At 40.7% G+C, this 16,466-nt stretch overlaps 1 pseudogene; it reads right to left on the reverse strand.

Moving 5' to 3' along the window:
- Positions 1 to 16,024: 16,024 nt before the first annotated feature.
- On the reverse strand, positions 16,025 to 16,142 carry LOC124596663 (annotated as a pseudogene).
- Positions 16,143 to 16,466: the final 324 nt, after the last annotated feature.

Genomic DNA, 16,466 nt, shown 5'->3' on the forward strand with positions numbered 1-16,466 from the left:
AAAATCAGGACTGGAGGAATAATAATAGATGGAGAAATCAAGAGCCACAGAACCGTGGGTTGCAGCAACAAAGTAATTTCCCATCACGAAACTTCCACAGAGAGGATTGGCCGCGAGTCGAGCAGAATTGGAGATCACAGGCACAACAGAATCCACAGATGGTTTAAGTTAGACCACCAAATCCGGGGCGCGGACAAGGTGATCAGAACAGGCAGCAAGATTGACTAGTACGACGAACGGGTGCAAAAAGGAGCGTACCCGTTGACAAACAACGAACACAGGATGTGAACATAATAGGATACGAAGACGACATACGGGAATCATTATTAGAGGAGAGAGAGAATAGTACGAAGAATGACATTTACCCTATTGCAACGGTAAAGTAGGCGACATATCTTGCATTGCAATTACAGATAGTGGGAGCCAACTTTCTGCTATTTCAGACAGTGTGTTTGACCGATGCAGTGCGTCAGTCAACCCGCCAATGTTAAAAATCCAAAAGATTAAAGTATGTGGTGCGCTACTTGGTAAAAGCAGCGACATTATGCAAGAAACTAGACTGGAGTTAGAATGCCAAGGGCATAAACTTACAGCAAATCTCTATATCGTTCCGAAGCTTTCCGTCGAGATCATTTTAGGGATGGATTTCTTGGTCGAAGAAAAAGCAATATTGGATCTTGGACGTGGAGAACTGACGTTAGGGAAAACTGATAGAGCAATGATAAGGTTCAATGAGCAAGCCATTAAGGCACAAGTACCTGCAAGTTGCGTGAAACTGCACTTTGTGAGAGAGCATGAAGATGATATAGAACAGGATCATGAATATTACAGTAAAATATTAGTCTGGAAGATAAGAAAACACAGATAGCTGAGATTCACGAAGATATTAAGCAAACGTTAACGCAAATTGAGAACATAAAGATAGCAGAACGAGAGGGTGCGAAGAAAGGCACACGAGAATGCATATGAACTGGAAGGACTCAAAAGTGGTAAATCACTAGGGGTTCATCATGTCAATCAACTCAAGCCGCTTGTGGGGTAGGTTTGGATGACAAGACATTGGGACTAATGTACATATAGAGTAATTAAGTGTAAGTAAAATAGGACGTTATGTGTAGATTTCTTTAAAATAATATGGTATAGAATAATATTATATGTTTTGCTGAGGGGAATTCTTAACAAACATTTTGAATTGAGTCATAATATCACATAACATTTACTGGAATTGTAGCGTAACATGTTAACCATTTAAATTTCAGGTACTGTGTCATGTTTTCCAAGATTATAACTCTTGGAGTATTTTTTGTCATGTGGTGAATCGAGGTAGTGGGGTGAGTGTTAATTGTGGTTGGTGTGCATTGCCTCTCGCCGTAGTTGTGGGTTTCATTTGCGTCTGTAGAGACGATATTAGGTGGCCTGTCTTACCGCTGTGTAATGACGCACCAGTTCGAGGATGTTCGTTTGATTTAGGTTACCGTCCTTAGAGGCGAAGGTGGCCAGTTTCAAGCAGGAGCGAAGAAACGCACCATTTTCGAGGGTATTTTGAGTGTATTGTTGCGTCCACAGAGACGTGCGGTGATCTGTCTAGTACGGAATGTCTGGACGCATCGAATTCGAGGCTTTAATGTAGCTATGTGGGTTGTAGCGCCCGGTGGTTTATTTGTATTTGTCCGGTATGTTCCACGTGTGCTCGTGTGAACGCCGACAAGGTTGAAACAGTAGGTTATCGACATAATCACAAGACAAACATTCTGAAGGATGCGCAAGGCTGGAGAACTTGATTACGAGTATGTAACAACTGTAAATATGAATACTAAAAATTTAATGCAATTTTTCAGGAATCAGCGTTATTAAAATTTAATACTGTACAAAAAGCATAAATATTAAGGAAGATTGGGCATTAAGAAAATAAGCAAAGGAAAGGTATCAGGAAGAAAAGCAGAGAGTCGGTAATTGATAACTGTAACTAATCTGGGAAAGAATCTGTTTTTTTTCTCTTTTTTTTTTTGTTCAAAGGAAAGGTGGGGTGTCCAACGTTGACAGCAAGGGCGGAAGGAAAGATAACTTCCCTTCCTTTTTCCTTAGTCCTAGTTGGCCAACAATTCCCCAACACATCCTAGAAACATTATATTATGTCTGCATGATGAAGTATTGAAGTTGAAACTACAAGTCATTTATAGTATCCATAGTAGAAAGTGAAACATTGTAGTAAAAACTGGTGGTGGTAAATATTCTAACGAAATGTTTTCTTTCCCTACAGCAAAACGAAAAAAGGAGAATGATGTTATTTTGTTTAAAAGAGTTAGCCGGCCGCGGTGCTCTAGCGGTTCTAGGCGCGCAGTCCGGAACCGCGCGACTGCTACGGTCGCAGGTTCGAATCCTGCCTCGGGCATGGATGTGTGTGATGTCCTTAGGTTAGTTAGGTTTAAGTAGTTCTAAGTTCTAGGGGACTGATGACCACAGTAGTTAAGTCCCATAGTGCTCAGAGCCATTTGAACCATTTAAAAGAGTTAAATTGATAAAACTGACAGATATTAATATTATTAACAAAAGCAAATGTATGTAAAATATGTAATTTATGTCTACAGTAGAGAGAGTAAACTTTGTAAAGGATCCTATAAAATGTAATGTTTTAGTTTGGATAAAACTAAAAAGGATGGAAATTGTTGTAAACAGATGGACGTGGATGTTTGGTTCCAGAGGACTGGCACGCAGAAGAGGGAGAGTGTTTGGCGTAAGTGGAGTACCGGCTGCAGTGGGACGACAGCGAGGAGAAATAACGGTCGCTTTCCATGGCCGAAGTAGGTAGCCAGCTGGCGGGCTGAGGCGCATGGAAGGCACCCTTTCCACCGGACGCGCTCCAGCTGACCGTGAAACGGCCGGCGTGGCGAGAACTAGGACCCGTGCTGCAGCCTGCCGTCACAGCAAGCGGCTGGCGACACTACAACTGTCCGTCATAGTGGGGAGTCCAAAGCTTGGATGGCCCAGCGGAGAGGAGGGCGGCTCAAAGCCCATTCTCTCGCTGCAGACAACGAGGTTGTAGTGGACGAACACTGACTGAGAGGCAACAGTAAACACAGCTCGTGTGTATGCATCCAAAGCCTTCTACACTATGGTATTGCAGCTGTATACATAAGCATATTAACATCTCCTGATCCTAACTGTCACAAAATTTCCCTATCCAAAAACAATAGCTGATGAAACGTAACATGAAGAAAGATGACTAGGTACACATTGAAGATTGGAAGAACACGAAGAATGAAACAGGAAACTGTGACGCAAGTCCCTAGTCGCCGAAGAAGAGTATAGGTTCCTAAAGCCGTGTCAGTACACAGCACAACATCTGTGCACTACTAATTAAATCGTCATCTTACACCTCTTGTACCAGCCATAGTTCTGGCAGTCCTGCAGCTAATTGAAGAGGCCTATTGTACGTCGGAGGAGATTCCTGAATGATTCCCATTGTTGCTGAACCACCATCGAGCCGTGGGTCCGGGGGTCCATCAGCACCTTTCAACAGCGCCACAAATGCCTTAATCTACAAGTGTAAAGTGTTGTGATAGTGCCAGTGAAAACAACACGGTTAGGTCGGTGAATATCAACGTCTTTCTGTGACTAAATTCAACTGATGTGTGTTGTAAAACTTTCTCAGGATCAGCAAAGGACATTATAAAAACGACAATAATTTATCCATGAAATAACATATTTATGTCTTATTGTATTTTGTATTTTATCTTTTGCTTTCATATCATTATAGATGTATTTTTCTATTATGTTTGTGTCTTAATATTTCATTATGCAGGGTCTATGTATGTTTTATATGTTTATTTTTGTGTGATTCAATGATATGTGTGTTTCATGATAGTAGAGTGGCCACGAAGTATTAAATTAATATTTATCTTGTATTTGACATGTCTACACATGATACAGGTACTGGGCCTGGTCAGAACATATTAAAAAGTATTGTATGTTTGAATTTCAACACAAACATCAGAACAGAAAAACGCCCAGAAACAATAACACGTTTTCTTAAAGTTAACTCAAATGAGAATGTAATTACTTGTTTAAAATAACTAAATGTAGGTGGCCACTCTTAAAAATTTACTTACGTAGGGAAGGATAAATGAAGATTGAGAGGACCTTAAGTCTAATGCTAAGATCTGCTGTTTGATAAGGAGTTAAATTTCGTAAACAGTTTTTTCTTGAACATTTTTGTAAGGACATGAGACATTGTTTGATGCAAGTCGTAACTCTATATTGTGAAAGAAAGAGAGGCGACATTAAATGTAAATGTTCTCATGCCAAATATTAAAATCTAAGGCAGTACTCATGATTGAATGGAGGAATGAATGAGATTAGGAATGAGATGGGCTCTTGATATTTCTTTGCTCGGGAAAATGAGGATTTTACACAGTGCATGATGACACTATGAGCATCATCCTGCTTGTATAAAATTTCCAGGAAGGAAGAGGTTATGAAAGGTGGCTTTCATTTGTGACATTCATTTTGCAGATTATTCTGCATATTTGGAGTAAGTAAACCCATATTATGGTTAATTAGTCTTATTAGGTGCATTAGAAAGAGAGATGCGTGATAATTTAAACCCACGTCTGAAATAATACGGGCTTTGGTAATAATAATATTTAGTTGCATGCTATAGGTGTAAGCAAAGTAAATTTGCCAGTGGAGGCGAGGAGTCGTCGGGCACAGCCGGGGAGGCGAAGGCCGGTGAACGCCGGAAGAGCATTGTGCAGGGGCCAGGGTCCCAGGGGATGAGGCCACTGACCTGCAAGCATCAAAAAGTAACGCCGCCGGGCGCCAGGTGAGAGAGAGAGGGGGGGGGGGGGGGGGGGAATGTCGAGCAGACAGAGAGCGTCCAACGTACGCGCTGGCGCCGCCCGGTCGCGCGCTGTTTTAGTGGCAGATGGGCTGAGCTCTGATTGGGCAGTTCATAAGAAAGTGCGGGAGACGCTGAGGGTCAACGCCCGCTGTTTGAACAGTGAAATGTTTGGATAGGTGGAGAAATTGTATCACTCCCCGAAGGAGATGTGGGAGGCCTTTGCAGCGTTGGGATTGGCTGATTAGAGTTTGGCGGCAAGATTGTCGCAAGAGCATCGTGCAGAGAGCGACAGAGACGAGAGCGTCTTGTGCCGTGAAAGCGGACAATCGCAAATTTCGGTAGCTCTGAGATAGGGACTTAGATTCTGAATACTGTGCTGTGTATGATCTAGAGTCTGCAGCTACAGTAGGACATCAGCGTCCACGATAGGCATTGCATTGACTACTAGTATAATTGCAGGTGATTCTGCCTTATAGGCTGGCAGTCACCATTGAACGTAGTCAACCAGTGCACAGAGCTATCATACTGGTATCGCACGTTAGAACAAGACACACTGGGCTGGACCTTAAAGGTTGTTGAAGTCTTGAATGCGTTGTATACCATTTAGAGGAAATATAGGGCTTGTGGTATTAGCAGTTTCTGAGTAGTTTATTCTGCTCAAAGATATTTGAGAGACTTATCCTAATTCAGCGACTTCGCAGCTGCAGTCGTCGCCCCAGCAGTATTGACGGAGCCAGCACGCTGGTAGACAGTATTGTAAGACTTGCAGCAGCAGCAGTAAAGTTCAGAAATAGTTGTTGGATCGTGTTCTTGCCATCCACTGAGCATCCGTGCAGTTTTGCTTACGATTCGTTATTGGTTATTTGTCCTTTTGCATGTTGTTTGGTTTGTTTCTTGGTGGTGGTGTCCGAAGTACATATTATTTCAGACACAAAAGAGATTATAGGAACGCAGTCAGATCGCATTTACCATTTGCTTATCCAGGGGCATAATTAAATCTAACTTCGCATCAACTTAACATTAAGAGCTGAGAGCCAATCTTACCAGTGTAGTATATCTAAGAACAGTGTACAATTTGTTTAATTTGTTTTCATTCATGATTTGTTCATTATGATCTGATTTATATTGTGAGATAATTTACAATAAATACAAGTTATTTACAATATCGCTTTTGATTCAGTAGTAGGTGGTAGTTGGCCGTCACTGTCACAGTAAGATATCTTATTCATGTTTAATTTCGTCTACTACCCCACAAGGAGAACCATTACAATGTGATTAGGTCCATACTTAGCAATCATATACAACCACTCGTTCAATGAAAGAGCCGTACCTTAAGACTAGAAATTAGCACAGGTTGCACCAGTACTCAAGAAAGGAAAGTATCAAATCCTCTGAATTGCAGACTATATCACTGGCATCGATTTGCAGTAGGAATTTGGAAGATTGTTCAAACGTTATGAATTACCTCCAAGAAAACTATCTAACGACACGGTCAGCAGGGATACAGAATAATCATTCCTGTGAAACATAACAAGATTTTTATTTTCATGAAGTAATAAGGGCTATCGACTGCGGATCTCAAATTGTTTTCATATTTCTATATTATCAAAAGGCTTTTGACACCGTTCCCCACAAGCGACTTCTAATCTACTGTGTGCCTATGGAGTATAGTCTCAGCTGTGCGACAGGATTCGTGACTTACTGTTAGAAAGCCATCGCGTAAAACAAAATTGACATTTGGAAGTATTATGGGCCCTCAGCTATTCCTAATCTATATAAATTATTTGGGAGACAATGTGAGCAATTTTCTTAGTTTACAGATGACGCTGTCACTTACCGTCTTGTAAGGTAATTAGAAGATCAGACGAGTTGCAAAATAGTTTAGACGAAACATCTGTATGGTGCGAAAAGTGACAATTGTGACCCTAAATCTGTGCGAGGGCATTCACATGAGAACCAGAAGGAATCCCTTTAATTCGGTTACACGATATATCACACAAATCGAAAGGGTGTCAATTCAAGTAAATATATAGGGATAAGAATTACGAACAACTTAAACTGAAACGATCACATAGATAACGTTGTGGGGATGGCAAATCAAAGCTTGCGTTTTACTGGCAGAACGCTTAGAAGGTACTATAAATCCACTAGAGAGACTGCCTGCATGACGCTTGTCCGTTCCCTTGTAGAATACTGTTGACCGGTGTGGATCCTTAAAAGATAGGATTGACGCAGAACATTAAAAAAATCAAAGAGAGGTACCTTCTTTTGTATTATAGCTAAATAGGGGAGAGGGTCTCACGGATATGATATGCGGATTGAGAAGGCAATCCTTAAAACAAAGCCGTTGTGGCGAGATCTTTTCACGAAATTTCAATCTCCTATTTTCCTCCTGGTATGATAAAACATTTTGTTGACCCACATATACAGGGAGAAATGATCATCGTAATGAAATACGAGAAATCAGAGGTCGCACAGAAAACTGCAAATGTTCAGTTTTCCCGCGAACTGTTAGAGATTGAAACTGTACAGAAAAAGCGTGAAAGTGGTTCGATAAACCCTCTGCCAGGCACTTAAGTGTGAATTGCAGCGTAGTCATGTAGATGTAGATATGCGTCGTAAAAGGAGGAAAAGCAGGATATCAGTGGTAAAACAAGTAAAACCAGTGCCATGTGCCCACTTGTAGGAGGGAATATCGTAGAATGTTACGTTAACAATTGATGACGCTCTTGCTCTTACTGCAGTTGGATCTACTGTTCAAGCGCATTTGCAGGGCGATGTCGACGCGGGTCGGACAGGGCCGCATAGCAGCCAACAACGAACGAAGGGAGGGGGTGAGCGAGGTTTCTGGGTGCAGGTAGGCTCTGACGTAGTTAGCAGATAGTTCCAGTTTTGGTTGCGTGCGAATTTCACTGGGTGCAGTTTTCATACACTCGCTCCAGGTCACTGCCCTCTTCAGTGTGGAGCTACAACTCCAGTTCAGGCAGAACATTTCAAATACAGGGTGCTTTTCACGTGTGTTTTACATAATTGAAATAATGAAGGTCTTATATCCCCACCTTCAATGGCTAAATGCCATTTGATCTTTTTTACTCCTTATCCCCTAGGTGATCGTTTCCTCCAGCTTATCGCCATTTAACAAAATACAGAGTGTTAAAAAGTATTTTTTGTTTCGGGAAGTGGTAGTATGGCAAAATAAAAAAGAAAATCCAGTAAACATAGGCTCTAAAATGCATACCTTACAGCTATGAGCATTTGCTCAGTAGAAGAGAGGCATTTCACAGTAGCGAAGATGGACATGTGCTCACAGCTCTAAAGGTATGCATTTCAGAGCCCATGTTTACTGTATTTCTTTCTTGTTTGGGTCCATACTACCACCTTGCAAAATATGGAATACTTTTTCAGCACCATATATACATCGTCGCTAAGATACAGGGCGCCGACAAATGAAAGTTCCTCTGACGACGTGCTGTGTGTTCCTTGTATGTTCTTGCCTGCGTGATTGACGCAGCGTGCTATAAGCAGCAGGATGACCGGTATTCATGTCGGGTACAAGCTGAGATGGCGTTTGTGTACGGCCAAGCAGATGGAAACGTTCGAGAGGCGGCAGCAAGGTAATAACACCGCCAGCCCCCCCCCCCCCCCAAAAAGTACACTCTCACAGACACCAACCACATCCCACAACATTTCAAACCCTGTAATTCTTGAGGCTTTCCCAGCGAGGCCGTGTCACGTTGAGTAAACGGTTTCTGCCAGTTATTCGCATCTTTCCTGTACGATATTTCAAATGGTGACTCGCAGGGTTCTTCAGGTGCTGTCTGATACTGGTTCATGTGTTTCTTTGTTTATTTTTGCACATTTCATTCCCATCCCTTAGGGGGAAGGACGGGCTGTTTCAGAGCCTACAATACCGTTTTCAGCCATTGGATTTAGGATACATTTTATAACTTTAGCACATTATATTTCTTGCATTAGTGCGAATAACTCATTATTAACGATTAGTTTTACTTATGCTACATTGAAACACTGAATTATTGGAAGTAAGAAAAAATGAAAAATAAATGAATTGAAAAAAACATTAATTTGTATAGTATGACACGATAACACATTAGAAAATATATTAAAAAAGAACTTATTGCATACTATAACTAGTATTATTTACAGAGGTTGTGTATGAGAAGTAGCAGTTGCTTATTCGGAACTTTCAGGTGTGTGTGTGTGTGTGTGTGTGTGTGTGTGTGTGTGTGTGTGTGTGTGTGTGTCTTTGTTGGGGACTTAGGCCTACATTGTTCCTTATTTCAAATTAAGCAATTAGTAATACATATTAATAAGTTGATATGATAGTAGTATGATAATAAAATAAAATGATAAGAAGCTAAAATGATAAGAAAATAAAATGATAAGAAACTATAATGATAATAAAATATACAAGTAGTAATGGTGACTATTGTTAAAATATATTGAATGTTTTCACAATGCCAGTACACTCAATTTTTGTTGATGTTTCTTTGGGGGGAGTTTATTTACATTAGGTTAGGCAGTGCTGCCATTTGAATTTGTCCTTTATATTTTCCCTCTTTTTCACATTTTACCAACTATATCCTGTTGTGGTGTTTACAGATTATTTACTTATAACTAACTTAATGCTAGTGTGTGTGTGTATGTGTGTGTGTGTGTGTGTGTGTGTGAGTGTGTGTGTGTGTGCGTGTGTGTGTGCGCACGCGCGCTTGTTTGCTTGCTATGACTAGTCGTTCGGTCTTCGGTCCAGGTGTGGGAGAGTGGAATTTCTCGGGTTAAGGGTTCGGTGGTGGGGGCAGGTCTGGGAATTCCCTGCTGGTGTTGTGGCCTTCTGTATGCGCTGGTTGGGCGTATATGGAATTGGATCGTCTGGCTGATCGTGTTTTTATCCTAGGATATCTTCTATGTGTGGTCTTTCGTCAGTATGTGCCGTCCATATCTTGCTTTGAGTTCGGTGAGTCGGGATTGTAGAGGCTCCACTCCAGAGACGTTATATACTCCATCACTGGTTGTAAATCTTGGTAGTTTGCAGATGCTGCATAGAAGTCGTCTTTCAGTAGAGTAAAGTCGTTCTGTAATTAGTCTGTGTATGCCTCCCTGTGGAGCTGCAGCATATTCTATGACAGGTCTAATGGACGTCTTGCAAGTGTGGATCGCTGTTTGGTCGTCGCATCCATGAAATCGTCCTTTAACTTGTCTGATTAGGTTCTGTCTCTTTCGTGTTTTATTAAGTAGGTACGTAAGGTGAGTCTTCCATTTTTAAGTGTCTGTCCAGGTACACACCAAGATACCTGCCGCTATCGCCACGTCTCAGTACTGTGTCCCAGAGCGTCAGTTGTATGTTGTCTGTGTTTTGGTGTCTAGTTTTGGTCAAGTGTCTGTGTTGGAACAGGATAGTTTGTGTTTCGGAGGGATTGGGTCGGATTATCCATCTTGCCGTCCAGTCCTCTAGTCGTCTTAAGTATACTTCTGTCTTCTGTGGGATGTTGGTCGTTCTGAGTTCTGTGCACCAATAAGCGATGTCATCAGCGCATAGTCCGACTGTTTCTGAGGGGGTCGTTACCACTGGTACGTTTGCCATGTAGAGTGCGTACATTAGCAGAGACAATGGGTGTAAATTCTCGGGAGGATACATCGCCTATGTGGACGTTGCACTTTCTGTGTGTAATACGTATTCTTAGTATGCGCACTATTTTGGTCGGAAGGCCAGTTGGATTAATTTTTGCGGATGTCCTGAGTGTCAGAGCTTGTCGAAGGCCCGCTCAATGTCTAGAAAGACTGCGAGCATGCACTAACCCCTGCTGAATCCCTTCGTTATTCCGTCAGTTAGTTTAAGAAGTGAGTTATTTGTGGAGTGGTTCTGTCTAAAGCCTCAGAGTGTCAGGGGAAGGATTCCTTTTTGTGCTATGTTGCTTTTTATGCGGTCGGTCAGTATTTATTCATACGTTGTACCTATGACATCTAATAGGGAGATCGGTCCGTAGAGGCGTGGATCGACCTTGGGTTTCTCAAGGATCATGACAGTTTTACTGGTTTTCCAGCTGTTCAGCAGTGTTTCATTAGTCAGGTTGTAGTTTAGGAGGTTGGAGAGGAATGGTACTAAGAGGCGAGCTAGTGCTTTTTGCAGGTGTATTCGTTTAATGTCGTTTTGCTCAGGGGCGGAGTTTCGTCTTGAGCATTTAGCGTCTATGATTTCAATGTCCGTTAGCACGTTTACGTCCTCTGTCTTTATTGTTGGGGTGTGTAGCGTTAGGCTGAGCTGATATTCTGTGTGGTGTCTGAAGTCGTCGTTGAATTTCTCGTCTTGGGGGAAGGAATAAACTTCTTCCAGTACCTGCCAAAATGCTTCCGCTTGTTCCGACCTGTTTGCTGTCGGTTCGTTATTCACCATTAGAACGAGGTTTGTAAATTTTCGTTATCCTGTTAGAGCTTTGAAGCGCTTACAGAATTTGCTTCGTTCCCCGTGATTTAGTTGGCTGCATGTGTCGTCCCATTGTCTTTGGCGGGGTTCTGAATTTTTTTTTAATTCTATTTTTTAGTCAGTTCCACTGTCTTTTTAGTCCTGGGTCTTTCTCGCACCGAATTTGTCTATGAAGATGTTTCTTTTGTCGTATGTAGTCGAAGGCTGCTTGGGGGGACGGCTGGTTTCCAGTTTTCGATTGTTGTCGTGGGAATGAATGTAACGAGGGAAGGGTTAAATTTGAAGAAAGTTTTGATGAATTTGGGTTAAAGAAATTAATGGAGGAAGAATTAATCATGAAGGAGCACTTAGCTGATGATGTTTGCACTGGTGTGGTGCCTGACATATCTGATGATCATAATGATGTTGTTGAGGAGGTGTCGAATTGTGAAAATGATAGTATTTGTGGAAATGTTGATGAGGATGTCAGTGATGTGAGTACTTGTGAGGAGAATGATGATGGAAGTATTTGTAGGGTTGATGATTTGGAAAAGGAAGTAGATGGTATTGTGTACTTAGAGGTTAAGAAAGATTTGGTTAACTGTGGAAGAGAGGAGAATAGTAGTGTAAGTGAAGTTTTTGAAAATCTGATTGTGCCAGTCAAGACTAATTCAGCATCATCAGGTGAGGGTGAAATGAGTGACTATAATGTTAGAGATGTTATGGGATGAATATAAGGAATACAGTGATTGTGACAGGGTAAAGAGAGTAATTAAAATCATTTGTGAAGAGTTGCATTCAAATTGGAATAGGGAAACTCGTCAACAGTCTTGCAGTGTGCAAAATAACAAACAATGTGATTTAAACGGTATACAATCTGTGTGTGAAAGTAAAAGTATTAAGCAGGCATCTGATATGGCTCTGAATAAAATTTTGGAATGTAAAGCTAAAGGTATGAATAAAGGTAATGTAAATGACATAGGGTTTACAGAAATTGAGGATGAGTTATTAAAGGAGGAAGAAGAAAATAGAAAAAAAAGTCTTGGGCTGTCCATATATTCAAATCGAAATTACTAATTGTGAGGGAGTTTGTCTTTTGGATACAGGTAGCCCTATTTGTGCCATCTCAGAGAAATTTAGGGACCAACTGAAAAATAATTGTGATTTTGAAGAATATCCAAAACTGGATTAAAAATCAAAGGAGCAACTGGTAGACATAGTAAAGTTGTGATTAGGCAGGCAGTAATATATTTTTCACAAGGATGTTTTGTGGTACATGATTTAACTGAAAATATTTTATCAGTAAACTCTTCCGGGCTAAGTTGCCATGGTCGATCTGTAGAACTTCTTCTCCCTGACGTTTCGTTCTCAACTACGGAGAACATCTTCCGAGGTGAGTCGACTCACCTCGGAAGATGTTCTCCGTAGTTGAGAACGAAACGTCAGGGAGAAGAAGTTCTACAGATCGACCACGGCAACTTATCCCGGAAGAGTTTACTGATAAAGACGCCGGCCGTGAAAGCCTACATGGAATGAAAATATTTTGTTTGGCATGAACTGGTTACATGATGTTAATGCAGAGTTTGATTGGTGTAATAGAAAAGTAAGAATTACTAACACTAAAACACAAGTAACACAGGAAGCAAAATTAATTATTTAAAAGTGTACTAATCCAAATTTTCAGATTAGAAAGGTAATTTGTACTAATGAAAAGTTATGGTCAAACGGGGAGAGCTATGAAGAAGATTGTAGTACTGAGGATTATGCTGAATTAGTAGAGAATAAAATCAAGGAAGCAGTAAATTTAAGTAGTGATCAGGCTGAACTTTTAAGTGATTTACTATGGTAGTATAAAGATGTGTTCAGTGACAGACAAGGCAGGTAAGAAACTATGAGTGTAGTCTAAGCTTAAAACCACATAAACCATTTTTCATTAAGCATTATGGTGTACCAATCTCCAAAAGACAAGCTGTAGAAAAAGAGTTGCAAAAGATGGAAGATTGGGAAGTGATAGAAAGATGTAACAGTGAGTATAATAACCCATTGGTAGTAGGATCAAAACATGATGGTGGTGTAAGGCTTGTTTTAGACTCCAGACATCTAAACAAATACCTAGAGAGAGAGACAGACCATCCAGAAAACATAGACGAATTACTAAACAAATTTGAACACATTAAATATCTGTCAAGCCTAGATTTTACAGCACGTTTCCATCAAATTCCGTTAGAAGTCAATTCCAGAAAATATACTGCATTCTTTTATGGGGGGAGATGTTATTATTATTGTGTTGTTCCTTTTGGGCTTAATGTACCTGTGGCTGAGTTTATTCGAGCATTAGACTTTGTACTAGGAAAAGAACTTTTGAATAAATTGATTGTATATGTAGATGATATTCTTGTAACAGGGAAAAGTTGGGAAGAACATATTAGTGTACTACATGAGGTATGTCATAGATTGAGAGAGGGGGGTACGTCATTAAAATTAGAAAAGTGTAAATTTGGGGTTAAGGAATTAAAATTTCTGGGGCATAGAATTTCAGAAAAAGGGATATTACCAGACAAAGATAAGTTAGAAGCCTTATCAAAATTTCCAGTACCAAAAACCAAATAGCAATTAAAGTCATTTTTCGGGATCTGTGGGTACTACCGGAAATTTATGAGTACACAAGTTTTAGATGCACCTAGTTTGAACAAATTATTGAAAAAGAACACTATCTGGTTTGGGATAAAGACCGCCAAGAGGCTTTTGACACTATAAAGGATAAACTGTGTAACAGTAGGATCTTGTACAGACCTGATTTGTCAGAACCCTTTTGTATTATGACTGACAGCAGTGGCTATGGACTTGGGGCTCATCTTTTTGGGGAAAGGTTGTGGATGGAGTAACAGAGTACAGGTCCATAGCATTTGCCAGTAGAACATTGCAGAAGCACGAGAAGTCATACACTGTTAGTGAGAAGGAGTTATTAGCAACACACTGGGCATTGACAAAATTTAAAAATTACCTGTTGGGACACAAAGCAATAGTATATATTGACCACAAGGCCTTAATATACATACAAGAGTGTACCTTGCACCATGGCAGGATAACTAGATGGGTACTCTTTCTTCACCAATTTGATTATTCCATAAGACATATTAAAGGAGAAGATAACTTAATTACCGATGCTTTGTCTAGATTACCAGTGGGGGGTGAAGATGAGAACAACAGTAGTGAATATGAGAAAGAGTTCACAATAATGTATTTAAACGGGGTAAAAGATGGGAATGAGATTAGGAAAATTTGTAACGACATTCGCAGATACCAAAATCACGATTCAAACTGGAGATTAGTCAAAAGCTATTTAGGAAAGAAAGGATATGAAAAAGTTGATCAATATTACAAAGTGCATAAGGGTATTCTATTTCGGAGGTAGAGTGTGGACAGTGATGCGTGGAGGCTGTGCTGGCCAGAGCAATATATTGAGGTTTTAATTAAATATGTCCATGAAAGTTTTGGACATTGTGGGGCGCAAAAGTGCGTACAAAAGATCCAGGAAAATGTATATTTTTATAATATCACTAGAATGGTAAGAAAACAACTATCTTCCTGTGATCAGTGCCAGAGAGTTAAGGTTAATAATCAAAATAGCAGGGGACCCATACAAATTATTTTACCAAAGGAACAATTACAACTTGCAGCTCCAGATTTATATGGTTCATTGCCTAAAGCCAAAGGTTAATTTTGTTATATTTTTGTAATGGTAGATTTGTTTTCAAAATGTATTTGAAAAAAGCCACAAGCAACAACATCATCTTAAAATCAGGAAAGATTATTTTGTCAAAGTAGGGAAACCGAAAAACCTACTTTCAGGTAATGGAGCCCAGTTCACATCCAAACTGTGGAAAACATTTATTTTGAGGATGAGGGCATTAATCATGTGTTAATATCAGCGTACCATCCATCTTCTAACCTCGTGGAACGCTACATGCGCGAAATAGGGAGGTTATTTAGAAAAAAAATGGTTCAAATGGCTCTGAGAACTATGGGACTTAACTTCTGTAGTCATCAGTCCCCTAGAACTTAGAACTACTTAAACCTAACTAACCTAAGGTCATCACACACATCCATGCCCGAAGCAGGATTCGAACTTGCGACCATAACAGTCGTGCGGCTCCAGACTGTAGCGCCTAGAACCGCTCGGCCACTCCGGCCGGTGGTTATTTAGAACCTATTGCAACAAGAATTATGTCAGTTGGATAGAATATGTAGAAAAGTTTGAGAATATACTTAATAGCTTACAACACTCATCCACTGGATTTTGTCCTTATGAGATTTTGTACCACAAGAAACCACCAAATTTAATAAATGAACTAGTAGAATTTACAGCATGCAAGGCTATGAGTCCACAAGAGAGGAAAGAAGTTGTTAAGAAACTCATGGAAGAACAAGGCAAAATAAGAAAAAACAGGCATGACAAAAGGTTGAAAACCACCAATTATAAAATAGATGACCTTGTCCTTGTAAAAACCCATGAGAAATCAGAAGCAATCTCCAGTGAATTAAAGAAATTCTTTGACATATACATAAAGCATTCCGTCTTCAGGCCACGAGTGGCCTACCTGGACCATCCGACCGCCGTGTCATCCTCCGTGGAGGATGCGGATAGGAGGGGCGTGGGGTCAGCACACCGCTCTCCCGGCCGTTGCGATGGTATTCTTGATCGAAGCCGCTACTATTCGGTAGCTCCTCGATTGGCATCACGAGGCTGAGTGCACCACAAAAAATGGCAACAGCGCATGGCGGCCTGGATGGTCACCCATCCAAGTGCCAACTACGCCCGACAGCGCTTAACTTCGGTGATCTCACGGGAACCGGTGTATCCACTGCGGCAAGGCCATTGCCTGACATATACATAGGTCCTTTCAAAATTCAATCCATCCCTCACCCCAACGCATTCAGGTTAGTTTACCCAAGATCTGGGAAATTGTTTGGCCTTCTAAACATCACAGAATTGAAACCATATAAAGCACCAACCAGTGGAAACAAATAAATAACATGTGTGCCTTCAGGAGGACACCATCTTTGTGTCAAGAGTGTGGCGAGCACTAGGTCTCCTGAATATGTAGCATTCGACTTTCTTCCTTTTCGGTTTCAGAAGCTACATCTCTTACTCACCTGTAATCCTACCTGAAAAACTATCTTCCACTATCATTTCTATCCTTCTCT

The sequence above is a fragment of the Schistocerca americana genome, chromosome 2, assembly GCF_021461395.2.
Source record: "Schistocerca americana isolate TAMUIC-IGC-003095 chromosome 2, iqSchAmer2.1, whole genome shotgun sequence".
NCBI lineage: Eukaryota > Metazoa > Arthropoda > Insecta > Orthoptera > Acrididae > Schistocerca > Schistocerca americana.